The following is an 18,614-nucleotide window of genomic DNA, read 5'->3' on the forward strand; positions in this document are numbered from 1 at the left end:
TACGTGTCCTTCAGTTCACCAGGCTGAAGAAGAAGGGGAAAACCTTGGAAGGGAAAAAAAAAGCTCTCTCCTCTGTTCTGTGAGGCGCTACGTTTAGATATTAGGATTTGTCCCTTTGACACCTGGGGGCCTCATCTATAACAGGCTGCACACACACATGCATTCAGTCATGTTAATTGCATGACCAGTTCTAGGGTCAAGACCTAGTAGAAACCCTTTGAGTTTGTGATGGATTGGGGGACCCCAATCACCACCCCCTTACCACATTCATATTTAGTCATCTCTAAACACAGAACCCTCAAGCCCTTCTGAATAATTCTCAGGCTTCCCGCAAGCTTCTTTTATGTTCAACCCTAAAGGTTTAATACAGAGCCTTCTTGCACAACCATGGCTATATTACTGTTGACAGGATAATTCCTCAGACCCAACCATACCCCACGTGCCCACTCTTCACAAACAGTGCAGGCAGGACTGTGCTAAACACCACTGAATCGACTCACTGCTCTGCACGTCTCAGAGCCCCGAGGTGCCTCTGCAGGCAGAGCCTGAACAAATGCAAAAGATTCTAGGAGAGCCCGTTGTGTGAACACGTAAGGATTAGCTTAAAAGCGTCAACTCCCTTCCAGAAGAGAAAGACACTTTTATACAGAAAAACAAGTGCCCATTGTGTGACAATGTATGCACTCACACCAGGTAGAAATCTGCCCTCAGAGAGGTCATTATGGTTGTGTCTAGAAGGTCACTGATGACTGACCTTGACAATGGCTGTAACTGAACAGTAACAACAGATGGAAGTGGGCTAAGGGATAAGCAGGAAGTGAAAACACTGTGGCTGTGAGTGTAGACGATTTTGTGCACGCGCTAAAGCTGGAACAATACTGATTGACGATATGCGGCGAGCGTGTTGGAAAGCACAGAGAACGCGTTCATTTATAGATGCTCCGTTCTTAAAAAGGTTGGCGATAAGAGAGACGAAGAAGATGAAGGACGGGGACCATCCTGCAACGTGATGGAAATTACAGAGCAGACGGGGAGACTCTTATCTCTGGTCCAGAGTTCTCCAGAGACCAGAAAGAAGAAAGGACATGGGTATAGATTGTTCTGCAGGAGACATGCAAAACCAAGGAAGGTTATTCCTTGATAATGATTTTCTCCTTCCATGAGAAGTCTGACCCAGGACTGGGGAGTGCTGGGGTGAAGCCGACCTGATGAAAGAACAAGGGGACGAGAGAGAAGCGGGCGGGGATTAGACCGTGATGGTCTAGACAGGTGAGAATAGCAACTGAAGTTACATCGCAGGGGAGATGGAAAAGGAGTGGTGGGAAAGAACTTAGGACTCATTCCGGGCGAACAATTAATAAATGACGATTGAGGGTCCTGAAACAGTAAATGAACCTTGATGAGTTTCATATGAATGCTGAGTGTTAGGTGCACGTTCGATATTGTTTCCACGATGTCTTTGCTTATGACGCGGGAAGCGAGACTTTTATGAGATATTTCTGCAACCACACCACTCCTCTGTCTAACAAGCCACTTGAGAATCAGCTTCCTGCATCCTGGAACGTAATGAACGTGTCAAGTCACTAGCATCATCTCTTACGCTGGAACCCTCTCACCACACTGTGAAAATTGCCCTTAAAAACTGGCCACAGGGCTTCCCTGGTGGCGCAGTGGTAGAGAGTCCGCCTGCCGATGCAGGGGACACAGGTTCGTGCCCCAGTCTGGGAAGATACCACATGCCGCGGAGCGGCTGGGCCCGTGAGCCATGGCCGCTGAGCCTGCGCGTCCGGAGCCTGTGCTCCGCAACGGGAGAGGCCGCAGCAGTGAGAGGCCCACGTAACACACACACACACACACAAAACTGGCCACAGACCACAGAGATGTCGTGCATTACTTTTCTTCTTCCCTTTTCTTCCAGCTGTGATTTTTGCCCTGAGGCATGGGATTCGATTACGAAACAGCTATTGACTAAAGCATGCGCAGACGGCAGAAGCCTGAGTCCGGTATAAAATGAGTAGTGACGTTAAAAGGGCGTACTTGGCACGGTGAGAATATGTGAGGGTGATGGATGGTGTCCTTCTTGGATGTCTGCAGCCAGCTCGTTCCATCAGGGGCTTGACAAGGTCAAGGCTACATGCAGGCAATTAGTGCAAGTATCCTGTTGGAGCACAGAGCCATTCATGTGCAAAAGGCCCGGTCTGCGTTCGCCAAATGTAAAATGTATAAAAGGGAAGCAGCCCTGGAAAGAACGTTTTCATCACGTTGAATGTGTCTGGGTAATTGCATCTCATGGGGGGACTTTGGGTCACATAGACGCTGCTACTCCTGATCAAAGACAGCACACACGTGAGGTCCCTATTCTCTGCTTCCCTGACAGGTTCCCACACCCGAGTGTGACATCTTCCACACGTCAGGTGCCTGATGAGGGTTGCTGACTTAGATCTGAGTTCAAGCAGCTGTATTTCTCTGTTGGAATCCCTGACGGCTGGTTGCCTTGCTGGAAATGGTGGGGTTTTGTGTTTCCGTCAAAGAAACAATTACATTAGAAGTGTCATGGAAATCATGGGAGGTTTCCATCCCAACGATAAGATGCACTGTAGGCACCCCAGGCACAATTGTTTAAATCAGTTGTGGTTTGGTAATTAACCCAGGAACCACTTGAACCGAGAGACTGGAAGGGGACGCAGAGATCGTGTCTGAACAGTTGCCACAGTCAGCGACGCCCTGTGGAGCTTCTAGGTGAGTGACACAATTGCAACGGTGCCAAGATAGCGTAAAGACCTCAAGGAGGCGTGCGGTGTCCTTCACACGCTGAAAGAAAAGGAAGAAATCAGAACCCCTGTCTGGCGTTCTTCATCATTTCTGTTCGTGACTCACTCTGCCAAGCCCTTTGCAAAGTCTCTGGTATCCAATAAAGAAACCATGGTAGCTGTCGATGGAGGAATATTCTGGTCCCTAGTCATGTTTTCATAATTATCTCCTCCAGCTCTCCATTCTATGAATTTATTTAGTAAACAGCCTGTTCATCAATGCTTTAGCAATGAAAACACTGAATACGTCCTTAAAAAAAAAAAAAAAGAAAATAGCATGAAGCCAAAATTCTCATTAGCTAAGGAGAATCTTTTGGAGGGCCTATCATTTTTCAAGATAGAAGGGCAACCTTTCATCTCCCTTTAAGAGATGCCAGATATATAAAGCCCATTATCAGCCATGCTTAGATGGGTATTTCCTCTTGCTTTTATCTCAGAAATCCCCATGTTTGTATAAGTGATATTTTAAGTGTGAAAAACCTATAAATTATGCAAGATATTTTTACGGCAGGAAGAATTTAGCTGAGCACTTAAGCAGAAGTGTGACTGCTGTTTCTGCAGCCTCATGAGAGGTTTAGAAAATGAGACTTATGGTCAAGCATCAACTGTATATCTTATACCCTGTCTAGCTGCTACATTCTTTCTTTTCTGTCCAGAGTCCCAGTAGGGTAATCTATACTTCATCTTCCCATTTCCTAACCTCCCCTTCTTCACAACCTCGCATGCAGGTTTTTCTTTATCCCTCTACTTAAACTACTTCACCAAAGGAGATTCATCCATGAGAGCAGAGGGAAGAAGTTAACGTGGGAACAGTTGCAGGTTGTAGGATAAAGACAAGGACAAGGGATAGCAGCAAACCACAGGGCAAGGTCATCCCAACACATCCTACGTTCTCTCGGAAGTAGGGAGTACATTCTACTCAGAGGAAGGTAGAGGGACGACGAGGGCCTGAGTCCCCGGAGCAAAGAGAGGCGGATTTGGAACCACTACTTGGCAAGACACCAAAAAGGTCATAGATCTGTGAGGATTGCTGACGGCATGGGGGTCCTTATGAGTTAGAGGTAAATAGAGTGGTACGATACCAAGTCCCCAGAACGCTCTGCAGTTAGAGGTACAGAAGCAAGATGGTGATTTTAGCCAGGGCTGAAGAAATTATGGGGCAGAGGAAACAGACAAATGTGGATTACAGGAACTGACAGGCTTGGGAGCAGAACCTAACAGAAGGGAATACACTTTCCATGGTAAGTGGGAGGGCGGGTTGGGCAGCAAGGCTAACCTGGACCAGTCAGAGAGTAGATATACAAATGAGCCCAAAATTCCTCAGCAAGGGAGATGAACTATTTTTCCTGGAAGAAAACTCGAGGAGAAATGATGAGTGTGATAAGTGCCTGTGCAAGAGATGCAATGGGTTATAGCTCTTTTATTTTATTTTATTTATTTTTATTTTTTTGGTACGCGGGCCTCTCACTGCTGTGGCCTCTCCCGTTGCGGAGCACAGGCTCCAGACGCGCAGGCTCAGTGGCCATGGCTCACGGGCCCAGCCGCTCCGCGGCATGTGGGATCTTCCCGGACCGGGGCACGAACCCGCGTCCCCTGCATCGGCAGACGGACTCTCAACCACTGCGCCACCAGGGTAGTCCAGCTATTTTATTTTGATGTATGAGTTCCAAAGGCTGAACAAGGTTATACAGGAAATGGCAGACCTTCAAAATGAGACACATCCATTTGAATGAACAATAGAGATTCATGTCATTCGGCAGGAAAACAATGTCAGCTGATGCACGTATGCCTATTAATCCCCAAATTATAAATTTTAAATTTCAGTAAGCAGTAAGTTCTGACCTGATGAAAGGCAGGACCTGTTTTTTTGTTTGTTTTTTTACTTTCTTTTTTTTTTTTTTTAACATCTTTATTGGAGTATAATTGCTCTACAATGGTGGGTTAGTTTCTGCTGTACAACAAAGTGAATCAGCTATACGTATACATATATCCCCACATCTCCTCCCTCTTGCGTCTCTCTCCCACCCTCCCTATCCCACCCCTCTAGGTGGTCACAAAGCACCAAGCTGACCTCCCTGTGCTATGCGGCTGCTTCCCACGAGCCATCTATTTTACATTTGGTAGCGTATATATGTCCATGACACTCTCTCACTTCGACAGGACCTGTTTGGAACAAGTGAGGTCATATGACTTTCTTTTCTGAGTGCCATGTACCAGCCTTCGACCCAATTTAATCCCTGTCCCATGACATCCAACACTTCCACCATTGAGTTGTCTCAGTTAGATGAGAAGCTGTCAATTCCCAAGATGGATACCTTTTTTACGTTCTAGGAGAGACTCTTTGTGGATAATTAAGAGCTGTTTTCTCTGGTGCTGAGACGGATTTACTGAGAGGCACGTTTTCACAGGAACGGCTTTAGTAAATAATTGTGTCAATTTAAAGATGGCCAAGACCACACACTAAGCTCTCAGAGAAACACCTGTCTTGAAAAAACTCAGTGTCAAGCCACCTCGGTTAGTCATGAGACAACAGCAAACACTGCAAACGAGCTCATCGTTTGCTTGGCTAGCAGCCATGGCTGACATTTCGGAACGCATCCTTCATACAATCGAGGTGAAATGACATGATGTGCCGTGGGAGAGTGAGACAAAGACCTGCCATGGATTTTCTACCACGTTGTGAATCAATTCCCACAGAGCGAAGGGAGACTCACGACAAAAATTCTAGAGGCGTGTCTGTCTCCATGGATGGAAGCTGAGCCCTCAGGAAGCCACTGGCTCTGGGTCAGACCAAGGCTGAATGAGACGGTAGCCAGATGATGACAGCGGCTCTGGGCAAAGTTGCTGGGAAGCTGCACCACGCAGGTACCTATGGGGCGCGTGGCAGAGGCATGATGAAATGCTGCATCCGGCAGTATGACACGGACGCGAACTGCAGTGAGGAAAGAGCTACGGATGAGTCAAGCCGCAGGGTTGTTGCAATCGTAGCTCAAGAGGCCGGCCCCAAAGGGAAGCATCATACAGCGATTCCAAGCAGCGGGCTCTGTCCTGAAAAAGGCGTTCACAGCTGCTACTCAGAGGACAGATGACATGGAATGTGAGCCTTGCTCTTGTCTGCGAGTGTCCTACTCAGACAGAAGCTCCGACACACACGTCCTCCCTGACTCTGGAGGGTAATTTTACAGACACACATATCAACTGACTGGAGCCAAAGATTCGCTCGTTCTCTTGTGAGCTGTGTCATTGGGTTGATTCCAGATTTTGGGGTTTCCCATGTCATGAGTCTAACGATATCTTTCAGGAGCCCTATGTACGTACTGGGAGTTAACATCAATGCAATGTTTTCTTTTAGTTTTTATTTATTTCCTTACATTTTTTCCCACAGCCCAAACTCTTTTGTTTTCACCATCATGCCATGAATTCATAGGGAATAGATTCTAACAGATCAGACTTATTATATAGTTGGTTCTCACAAAATGCTCTTCTCTGCATAGAACATGGGTTTTCAACTTCGGCACTGTTGACGTTTGGGACCAGATAATTCTTTTTTTGTAGGGAGGTTTCCTGTATAAGAGGGCTAGCAACACTTACCCACCGGTAACAGCTGCTAGCACCTCCTCTGCCCTCTCTCCAGGTGTGATGACCAAAAATGACTCCAGACATTGCCAGATGTCCCCTGAGGATACAACTGTGCCCAGCTGAGACCCACCAGCATGGAGTGTGTTGACATTTAAGTCCCTAGGTGATTCTGTCTTTTGCTTTTCTCTTTTTTTTCTGATCAATTCCTTTCATACGCTTCCAGACACTCCCCTCAGCTCCAAGAGAGCTTAATATGCAAAATGCACACACACGACTACTGTTGGCGTACCAAGTGGCCTTCACTGCTTTGTTGACAACAGTGCTGCCCGCAAGTTCCGTGGCGTTGTGGATGATTCCCGTGTTGCCATGGCAACGTGGGGCACTTCTTGCCGAGCGGCCTGCATGCCCTTGACCTCCACAATAGCACCCTGGTCGTCCATTCAGAAGGAAGTGGCCAGAAACACAGTGTGGTGTTGGCAGAAGCTCCCGTCTCCTTGATCCTTTTGTGTTGCTGCATACTGTTTACTGATATTCATTTACGTGTTTTAGGGGAATTACTGGAGGTTGGTGGATCTAACTGCCAGGCCATGTGACATTCCTACGAAGTGTTTTCAGAGCACCAGCCAGACGGGTTCCATGTCAAGGAACTTTTCTATCTTGCCAGAGAGAACAGTCAAACTTGCTCATCTGTGCTTCCTGCTACCCACTGGAAGTAAGTGTATTCCACTCCCGTCTGTCAGCCAGTCCCTGGGTCGAGTGTGACGAAGTGACTGTGTTTCTTCTGAGTCCTGGAGGTTCTGCCCAACATCATCCCCCTGTGGTTTTAGTCGTCCTGAAGACCCATAAGTGCTAGGAAGGAAGGTAAGAAAGGTGGTGTCTCGTGGGTTCACGCTGACTTGAAGAGGAACCCTCAGCCCTTGAATGAGGTAGATCTGACATGACCAGTTTGCCAAGACTCCAGCGGACACATCCTTCCTGTTAAACTGTAGACCTTGCTAAATCCTGAGCATGGGAGTCCCAAGAATCTACTTTGGCAGAGACAAAGCCCATCCCACTTGCAGCCTGGGGGAAGTTCTACATTCAGATGACCGTGGGTTCCATGTTGACTCCTGGATCACTCTAAACTTATACCGAGGCAAAGTCAGGAAAGACCCTTTCTGCAAAGCCGTGGGTTGGAAACCAGTCCCTGTTTTCAAAGTCATGTAAGGTTTTCCCTTGAGGCAGGCGCACTTCATGGGCAAAATGATGTTCTTACTCTGCTTTTCTTACAGTTGTTCTCCCTTATTTTTAGCACAGAGATTCTACTACCTGTGGGGCATTCCTTTTTAAAAAGGACATTTCAGCATCGCAAAAAGAAGCATGAGTACAGTTCACACTGGGCACAGAGTAATGACGGAAGATCATTAACCGATGGGACTTAAATATAACTGAAAGGAGCCATGGGGTTGAGGAAGGGTTTGACGCACATTGTAAAGTCGTGGAGTATCAAGTTCTTATATGGCGTGGATGACAATAGCCACAGTAGAACTGGGTCCTGGTCCCACTGCCAACCAGCTGTGTGACCGAGGGTAAGTTAGTCTTTCTTTCCAGGACTTGGCGCTTTCATTTCAAGAACGGTGTTCATTTTATGTATCACCTTGACTGGGCTAAGGGATTCCAGAGGGCTGGTGAGACATTGCTTTCGGGCGTGCCTGTGAGGGTGTTTAGAAGAGATTAGACTGATTAAAGCAGATGGCCCTCCCCAACGTGGGTGGGCCTCATCCAATCCACTGAGGACACGAATAGGACACAAAGGCAGAGGGAGGGCAACTTCCCTCGCTCTGCTTGAGCCCGGACATCCTCTTACTCTTGCCCTCAGGAACTCTCACGTCTGTTTCTCAGGCCTTGGGACTCGGACTGAATGACGACACTGGCTTTCCTGGTGCCTCAGTTCAGGCTGCTGCAACGGATTGCCACAAACTGGGTGGCTTACGGACAAGAAGAACGTCTCTCTCACAGCTCTGGGAAGTTCAAGATCAAGACCATGCCGGCATGCGTGAGCTGTGGTGAGGGGCCTCTTCCTAGTTTATAGCCTGTGTGTCCTTGCTGTGCCCTGCCTGGTGGAAGGGGTGAGGGAAATCTCTGGGGTCACTTTTATAAGGATGCTAATCCCATTCATGGGGGATCCACCCTCATTACCTCAGCACTGCCCAAAGGCCGCACCTCCTAATACCATCACACCGGGGATTAGGATTTCTGCATAGGAATTTGGGGAGGACACAAACACTCATGCCATGGCACCTGGTTCTCCAGCTTGCAGAGATCATGGGACTTCTTGGTTACCATAACTGCATGAGCCAATTGCTATAACAAATGTCTCTCTCCCCGAACCGTGATTAATACAGATGGTGTAAAATCAGTGCTGACACCCCATGCTTCTTTCGACAGTTCAGTGAGATAGTTCTTGTAAAGTTCATAGGAAGTCCAAGCATGTGATAGGGGTTGAACTTGTGCATTATTCCTGCAGGGCCCTATCCCTTCCTCCTTCGCGCCCTCTCCCCTACCATGGCGTAAAAGACAAGGGGCTGAGCCCCTCTGTGGGGACCTACAATGCATGGTTTTCTCAACAAGCAACACGGAAACTGTGTAGCCATTATCTGGCTCCACCAAAAGCCTGGACTCCCAGCATCCCTCCTCATTTGCAACCTTCTTGACATGGTTTTCTGGCACAATCATGAACATACCCTATTTCCTTCGTTTATGGCCGCACCTCAACTCTTAATGCTGACAGTGCAATGAAGCCTGAGCTTCTCTTGATTATACATCCCTGGAGGTTGTAGCAGAGGGTGTGATTGCACAGGGCAGCTGCCTTGTCCATCTCCCCCATCCCTGCATTTCTTTCTTTCTTTTCTTTTTAATTGAAGATTAAAAAGAAGATAGATAGATTTAGAAGATAGATAGATATAGATTTCATTTGTATCATATTTTAATTGAGGTATAGTTCATTTATAATGTTGTGTTTAATTTCTGTTGTACAGAAAGTGCTTCAGTTATACACATATACATTCTTTTTAAAAATATATTCTTGTCCATGACGGTTTATCACAGGATATTGAGTATACTCCCTGTGCTCTACAGCAGGACCTTGCTGTTTACCCATCTTATAGATAAAAGCTTACATCTAATTGATACAGCCACTGTGGAGAACAGTATGGAGGTTCCTTAAAAAACTACAAACAGAACTACCATACGACCCAGCAATCCCACTACTGGGCATATACCCTGAGAAAACCAGAATTCAAAAAGAGTCATGTACCACAATGTTCATTGCAGCTCTATTTACAGTAGCCCAGAGATGAAAACAACCTAAGTGCCCATCATCGGATGAATGGATAAAGAAGATGTGGCACATATATACAATGGAATATTACTCAGCCATAAAAAGAAACGAAATTGAGCTATTTGTAATGAGGTGGATGGACCTAGAGTCTGTCATATAGAGTGAAGTAAGTCAGAAAGAGAGAGACAAATACCGTATGCTAACACATATATATAGAATTTAAGAAAAAAAAAAATGTCATGAAGAACCTAGGGGTAAGACAGGAATAAAGACACAGACCTACTAGATAATGGACTTGAGGATATGGGGAGGGGGAAGGGTAAGCTGTGACAAAGCGAGAGAGAGGCATGGACATATATATACTACCAAACGTAAGGTAGATAGCTAGTGGGAAGCAGCCGCATAGCACAGGGAGATCAGCTCGGTGCTTTGTGACCGCCTGGAGGGGTGGGATAGGGATGGTGGGAGGGAGGGAGATGCAAGAGGGAAGAGATATGGGAATATATGTATATATATAACTGATTCATTTTGTTGTAAAGCAGAAACTAACACACCATTGTAAAGCAATTATACTCCAATAAAGGTGTTAAAAAAAAAAAAAAGCTTACATTTGCTGACCCCAATCTCCCACTCCATCCCTCTCCCAAGCCCCTCCCCCTTGGCAACCACAAGTCTCTTTTCTATGTCCATGAGTCTGTTTCTGTTTCACAGATAGATTCATTTGTATCATATTTTAAATTCCACATATATGTGACATCACATGGTATTTGTCTTGCTGACTTCCTTCGCTCAGTATGACAATCTCTAGGTCCACCCGTGTTGCTGCAAATGGCATTATTTCATTCTTTTTTATGGCTAAGTAATATTCCATTGTGTATATGTACCACATCTTCTTTATCCATTCATCTGTTGACGGACATTTAGGTTGCATGCATGTCTTGGCTATTGTAAACAGTGCTGCTATGAACACAGGGATGCATGTATCTTTTTGAATTAGAGTTTTGTCCAGATATATGCCCAGGAGTGCATCCCTGCATTTCCAGTCCTTGGAACAGTGTCTGCTGCAAAGCAGGTCCTCAGGAAACATTTGCCATGGAAACAACTAGCTATGCCACTTGACTAGATAACTTCTGAATGTCCCAGGTACACCTGCCTGGACTGTGAGTCTATATTCTTTTTTTTTTTTTTTTTTTGTGGTACGCGGGCCTCTCACTGTCGTGGCCTCTCCCGTTGCAGAGCACAGGCTCCGGATGTGCAGGCTCAGCGGCCATGGGTCACGGGCCCAGCCGCTCCACGGCATGTGGGATCTTCCCAGACCGGGGCACGAACCCGTGTCCCCTGCATCGGCAGGCGGACTCTCAACCACTGCACCGCCAGGGAAGCCCTGTGGGTCTATATTCTGATTGGATGTTAAAAATATTCTAAGAGGACTTCCCCTAGGGGAGCAGGATTGAGATGCAGATGGATTTGGAATAGAGGAAGGCCACACAGCAAAGAAGGGAAGCTACTTAAAGCCATTCTTCCTCCCCCTCGGATAAGGGAATCGTGGCCCAACGAACTTTACAGGGGTCAGTGCACGTTAAGGAGAAATGTATTTTTAACCATATTTGACATGGTTAAATTTTCTGTTGAAAACATCATGGTCACAACATTGAGGAATCTCTTGGTCCCTAAAATGTTAAAATTAAATCAGTGGTGTTGGAAAGCATAGTTCCAATATAATGAATATGTTTAATATTTTTCCCCATTGGGCTCAGAATAGAACTTTGAAAAATGTCATACCTGAGAAAGATTGTTGGGAGAGAGAGGGGAAAACAGGAAAAGAATGAGTAAGGAAATGAATGAAGGATGTCCTCAAAATAGATGACAAACATCCCTGAAAGAAGAAAACAAATGATGGAGAAAGGAAATAAATTTCAAAATATGGAAAATGAATCCTTAAAATGCCAGGAGAAAGAACCAGCTTGAGAATAATTTTTTAGAAGAACATTTTTCAAAGTAACGTTACTTATTACAAGAATAATGCTCACTCATTGTAAAGCATTTAGCAAAAACAGAAAAGCGTACAAAGGGAATAAAAATCATTCAAAGGCCACCCTACAGAGAAAAGCATTTTAATATTTTTGGGTATTTCTTTCAAGTCCGTTTTATTATTCTAAAAATGGTTTTAGATCCTACCTGTTTTCCAATTGATATTATGTTGTGAGTGTTTTCTCATGTAAAATTGCATTTGAAAACATGATTTTATTTAAGGGGAGAACAAACTGAAACCCAAGGGAATATTGACCAGCATGTTTTTTGTGCAGTTCACAAGCTAAGAGTGGTTTTTACCTTGAAATGAAATAGCTGAAAAAATAAAAATGATATTTCACAACACATGAAAAGGATAAGAAATTCAGATTTCAGTGTCTATAAATGAAATTGTATTGGAACACGGCCTGCCCATCCCTTTCCACGTTGACTATGATGGCTTTTGCCCCATAAGGGCAGTTGAGTAACTGTGATGGAGACTGTATGATCCTTAAAGCCTGAAGTATTTACTATTTGGCTTCTTACAGAAAAGGTTCACTGACCCCTGAGCTACATAATTACATAACCTCTGCATATATCGTAATTCATATGTTTTATCATATTTACATCTTTTGTAATGAAATGTTCCTTATTATTGAGCACTGTGGAATTTTTCCTTGCTATTTCAGGGAACACTGTTGTGAATTTTCTTGACTTAAATTATGGTGGACGTCTCTGAATATTTTTCTGGGTAATTAATTATGGATCAAAGGTCATGGATATTTTTATACCTCTTGATTTCTGTCCTCCAGAAAGGCAGAGAGAGTACATCCTGTTTCATGCCAAGGATGCTTACAAGAAACGGCAGCTCTGAACTGGCACCATGGTGTTTCCTTACGTGGAGGTTTATCATCTCCAACCACTGCAGAACGAGGAAATTATTGGCTGGTGTCTTCCTCTCTCTAGAATCCTTTCAATGCTTTCTCCTGTTGCTGGTAGTTGGTAGCTAGAAAATGATCCCCATCCACCTGTTGCACGCACACGGAGTGCAGCAAAACTTTCACCTTTACACACAAGACACTTTGGCCAGTAAAACAGGCAGTCAAACGACGCAGGCATCAGAAAGTAGGGCAGTAACCACAGAGAGATCCCTGCTACGGCAACGGAACAGACAGACTGATGAGGCGAACTGCTCACGGAGCAGAATGCAAGGCAGATGGTTCCCCATCGTGGGCTGGGCGGCTAGAATTATAAGCAATTATAAAGAATTCAAATTTCAGTGCACAGCAGACGTTTCCACTCTATCCACAGAGCGTCTGAAACAAAGGCAAGGCTGGATACCATCACGGTTTGGGTTGTTAATTTCACGGGGGGGAAATAGTGTATCAGCCATTGGTCTTATTCCCGTTAGTTGCCCATTTTTCTAACGGGGAGTTCACTGTTTTTGTATGGATTTGAGAGACCTTTCTATATTTTAAGATAATAGATGCTTCTCTTCTAAATTCAATTTATGCAGGATTTCTATGCATTTTCAATGGGTTTTTGATGTGTGTGACTTGTAAATGGAAATCATCGGATTAAGCAGGGTTAAACAAGGCTGTTTAAAGCAAGACTTCTCAAAGCCTTTAATATGATATGGTGAATTGTGAATCAGCAAGTGAGGAATTAAAATGAGGCTTTTGCCAAAATTATTGACCATGGGCAACTGTGTTTATCACCCGTCTTTCAGAATATGCTTTAATCTGTTTTGTGCTGAAAATTTGGGAATCTGTGGCAGGAAGCAGGAAATGTATGAGAAATATTCTAAAAGAGACTAAATACTATTGAAAAACAACTAGCATTAATTACAGTTTCCATAAAATGGCTAAATACAATATAAATAACAATAAAACAAGTTTTCCTATGTATAAAAAAAAACAAACTAATTTTAAGATATTACCTGAAAAGGCCCCACCCCAACAGCAAAACACACAAACAAAATCTAGAAATAAACTTAATAAGAAATAAGTAAAAGCTATCTAGAAAATCATAAAACTTTACTAAGGAATATAAAATTAGACTTGTAGAAACAGACAAAAGAGCATGTTCCAGGATTTAAAATATAAACATTTTAATTATGCCCATTTTCCCCAAATATATTGCAGATTTATATGACAATAAAAATCCTTAATGGATATTTTTAGGACCTTGTAAGTTTTTTGCCCAAAAGTGATCTGAAATAATTAGTAAGTGATCCAATCTGTGAAAGCTTTAAAGAATTAGTAAGAGAAAACTAAGGTCAGATAGCAAAATATTTTATGTATAAGGAACATAGAAGATTCACACAAATGTAGCCAAGAGATACCAGAATCCCTCTTTGTGCATACTCTGTGAGCTGTATCTCCCAATTAGAGACAACATAATGGACACAGTCCCTGAAGGACAAGAGACAGAGGGTGAGGCTGAAAAAACCTTGAAGAAATAACGGCCGAAAGCTTCTCTAGTTTGACAAGAGATGTAAAGCTACAAATTCAAGAAGCTGAATGAATACCAAAGAGGATAACCCCCCCAAAATCCATGCCAAGATACATCTTAATAAACTCCTGAAAGCCAAACACAAAGAAAAATCTTGAAAGCAGCCACAAAAAACAACACCTTACCTACGGGGGGAAAAATTCAAAGACAGCAGATTTCTCATCAGAAGCCACGGAGACCACTTGGAAGTGGCACAATATCTTTTGGATGCTGAAAAATCCTTCAGGAATGAAAGGGAAATTAAGACATTCTCAGATGAAGAATATCTAAGAGAATACATCCACAGCAAACCTACACTAAAGTGCTACAGAAATTTTCTAAATAGAAGGGAAATGATAAAAGAAGAAATACTGGAACATCACGGAGGAAAAACAACAATATGCAAAAATTTGGATGCTTATCTTCCCCTTTTGAGTTTTCTAAATTACACTTGAGGGTTGAAGCAAAAATTAGAACATTGTCTCATGTGGTTCTACGTGTTTGATGAAAAAATGCACAATATAATTATAATATAAATGGGTGAAGGGAAAGAGAGATAAGACTTCTACAGTTCACTAAAACTGGTAAATGGTGACATCAGTATACTGTGATAGTTATGAATTTGTAATATAATACCTGGAAAAACCACTGAAAAATTATATAGAGAGATACTCTAAAAATGCTACAGATAAACCAAAATGGGATTCCAAATAACATTCAAGCAATCCACGGGAAGGCAGAAAAAATAATATAGAAAAATGAAAAACAGAGGTAACAAAAAGGTAGCATAATTTAGCCCTAACATATAAAAAATTATATTAAATGTAAATGGTCTAAATATTCCCATTAAAAGGCAAAGATTGATATCCATTCATGTTAAATACTCTGAAAAGGCTGAGATTCTTTGGGGGCTGGGTGGCCGGGGCTAAGAGGAGGAACCCGAGCCCTGCGGAGCTCCCGGCGGCCCGGCCCCAAGGCACTGCGGCCGCACCACGCGGCCCTGCCTGCGCACGCCATGAACACCATCATCTTCGACAAGCTCAGCAGCGCCGTGCTTTTTGAGGACCACGGGGCTCCGGAGCGGGAGTGGGGCGGCAGGCCCTACGGTGGCATTCTGGACAGTACGCATGCTCTCCCCGAGGTGGGCATTACGGACGGCACGCCCCTCAAGGACAACCTGGGCCTGAGACACCGCAGGACCGGGGCCCGGCAGAATGGCGGGAAGGTGAGGCACAAGCGGCAGGCCCTGTAGGACATGGTGCGGCCCCTCAAGCTGTGGCTGCACAAGCACCGCGACAATCCGTACCCCACGAAGATGGAGAAGATTCTCCTGGCGCTCGGCTCGCAGATGACGCTAGTGCAGGTGTCAAATTGGTTTGCTAATGCAAGACGTCAGCTTAAGAATACTGTTCGACAGCCAGATTTAAGGTGGGCCTTAAGAATAAAGTTGTACAATAAGTATGTTCAAGGAAACGCTGAGTGGCTGAGTGTAAGCAGTGATGACTCATGTTCTGAAGATGGAGAAAATCCTCCACGAAACCCCATGAATGAAGAAGGCTATAATAATCCAGTCCACCATCCTGTGATTAAAAGTGAGAGCTCAGTCATAAAAGCTGGAGTGAGGCCAGAGTCACGGGCCAATGAGGACTACGTATCGCCCCCAAAATACAAGAGCAGCTTGTTGAATCGTTACCTTAACGACTCTTTGAGACATGTCATGGTCACAAATGCTGCCATGATGGGAAAGACAAGGCAGAGAAACCATTCAGGATCTTTTAGTTCCAATGAATTTGAGGAGGAATTGGTATCTCCCTCATTGTCAGAAACCGAAGGCAATTTCATCTATCGCACAGACAGCTCTCAGAGGACCCAGGTATTAAGGTGGTGAAGTTACTTTTTCAAGCTGCAGCAGCCCTTCTTCACCTGGTTTTCTGGCACATCTGTGGCTTTGGAGATGCCTCTGGCTTTGTCACGTGGCTGGGCTTCGGAAGAGAGCTTCGCACTCCCTCATTTTCCTGGATTCCCTTCTCTGACTACATGTTGAATTTGAGGAACCTGCCCTTTCTAGAATGATTGTGGATGCAGTTTTGCATTAAAACCTAATGAGGCCTTAAAAAAAAATACTCGGAAAAAAGTAGAAATAGAGGGAAACATTCTCAACTGTATAAAAAGAAGCTACAGTATACGTAAAGGTGAAAAGCTGAATGTTTTCACCTAAAACAGGGAAGAAGGCAAAGATGCCCAGGTTCACAACTTTTATTCAACAAAGTGCTGGAAGTTCGAGTCAGCGCAGTAAGAAAATAAAAGACATATAGATCAGAAAGGAAGAAATAAAACTGTTCTAAGACCTGACACCAAAAGCATAATTCATATAATAAATAATTGATCTTCATCAAAATTTAAAACATTGGCTCCGTTAGGAGGATGAAAAAACAAACTATAGAGTGGGAGAAAATACTTGCAAACCATATACCTGACAAAAAACTTGTGTCTAGAATATACAAAGAACCTTCAAAACACAACAGTGGAAAAGCACAGTCCAGTTAGAATATGGACAAAAGACATAAAGAGACATTTCACTGAAGAAGACATACAGGTGGCAAATAAGAATATGAAAAGATGTTCAACATTATTAGCTATTAGAGAAATTGCAAATTAAAACTACAATGAGCTATCACTCTACGCCTATCAAAATGGGTAAAATAAAAAAAAATATTGACCAGAGCAAATGCTGGCAATGATGCAGAGAAAATGAATCCCTCATACATTGCCGGTGTGGATATAAAATTGTAAAGCCACTTTGGAAAACAGTGTGACAGTTTCTTAAATAATTGACCATGGAACTAACATAGAACCTAGCAATTTCACTCCTGGGCATTTATCCCAGAGAAATGAAGACTCATGTTCGCATAAAAATCTATACACAAATGTTTAAAGCAGCTCTATCTGTCATAATCAAAAAGAGAAACAAGTTAGATTTACTTCAGTGGGTGAATGGATACAAATTTGGAATAGTATTCAGAACTAAAAAGACAGCAAATTACTGATACACAGGACAACCTGACGAATATCCAGAGAATTATATGCTGAATGAAAAAAAGCCAATTCCAAAGGTCATGATTCTATCTACATAATATTCCTTAAATGACAGTACTGAAGAAATGGAGACTAAATTAGTGGTTTCCAGGGGTTAAGGAGAGGGTGGGGGCAGGAGGGGAGTAGGTGTGGGTATCAAAGGATAACATGAGGCAGCCCTGTGGTGATGGAAATATCGAACATCTTGATTCTATCAACTGCCCGGTGTACCACAGGTTTGCAAAATTATACTATTGCAGGAAACTGGGTCCATCGTACATGTGATGTCTCTTTCATTTCTTATAATGCTAGGTCTATAACTGTGTCAAAATAAAATGTTTATAATTAAAATAAAAAGAGTAAAGCTACTGTCAACTTAGCAACAAAAGAGCCTTTAATGAGATGGAAGAACGTGCAAGTTATGTTCACTTAGATGGTATATATTGCTTTAAAAACTGTAACAATACATCAAACCTTTATCAGGAGTGTGAGACTTTTTCTTCACTGACTTTATTTTCCATAACGAGGTTACATTTAAAACTAGGAAACCGTACTCACACGACCCAGCATCGCAAGGCTGTGGGGTCGTTATTTAGCGTAGCCAGGCTAATGTCACATAAAGAATCCGGTCAACAGGGACACGTGTGGGTTCATTGTTAACAAGCGCGAACCAGTGCCATTACTGTGTGACATGCATCTGCCGGCGAAAGCGCTGCTCCAGAGGCACGCTGACATTTGTCCATATCTTCGCTTTATTATGGAATGAGCTCATTAACAAGGCCCCGCATTGTCCTGAAGGAAGACTTCACAGAAACAGAAAGGGGAACCGCTTTCTGTTTTATTTTCCTCATTAGTCGGTGCTGAATGTGGACTGCACGGCTGGATGGGAATAACGATGCATTTTAATGCACTCACCTTGGTCCTAATGAGGACTTAGGACAATGCCCCTTCACCCTTAGTCACAGGTGCCCTTTGTCCACACTGGAATACAACCCCCGGTCATTTCACGCTCGGCCACGAAGCACAGATGGATTCGGAACCAGCGCCCACAGCCCAACCCAGAGGTGCATCAGGAATGAGAGAGTCACATGTGCTTGAAGATCTCTGTCATGATGGAGTGGACATCGTGGTGGGGAGGGGAAAAGGCGGTTCAAGTTCTGTCGGTTTAAGCCTTTAAGAAACTGCTTTGAGGCCCCATCAAGGTCCACCTTCATGCTTCTCTGTGGACGGTTCTTCTGTACATGTGCTTCGAAACCCCGTGATGGCAAAGTCCATAAACCAGGTGGTTCTCATTTTAGTCTGGCCAGAATCAGGGTTGCCTTGGAGAG

General features: G+C 43.9%; 1 long non-coding RNA gene and 1 pseudogene across 2 annotated transcripts in view; one reads left to right on the forward strand and one right to left on the reverse strand.

Moving 5' to 3' along the window:
* LOC115842397 (uncharacterized) overlaps positions 1-18,614 on the reverse strand; it is a 490,939-nt gene that overhangs the window by 305,772 nt on the left and 166,553 nt on the right. The window lies entirely within an intron of this gene.
* Positions 15,227-18,365, forward strand: LOC115842417 (homeobox protein Mohawk pseudogene; annotated as a pseudogene).

The sequence above is a fragment of the Globicephala melas genome, chromosome X (genome assembly GCF_963455315.2).
Source record: "Globicephala melas chromosome X, mGloMel1.2, whole genome shotgun sequence".
Lineage (NCBI taxonomy): Eukaryota > Metazoa > Chordata > Mammalia > Artiodactyla > Delphinidae > Globicephala > Globicephala melas.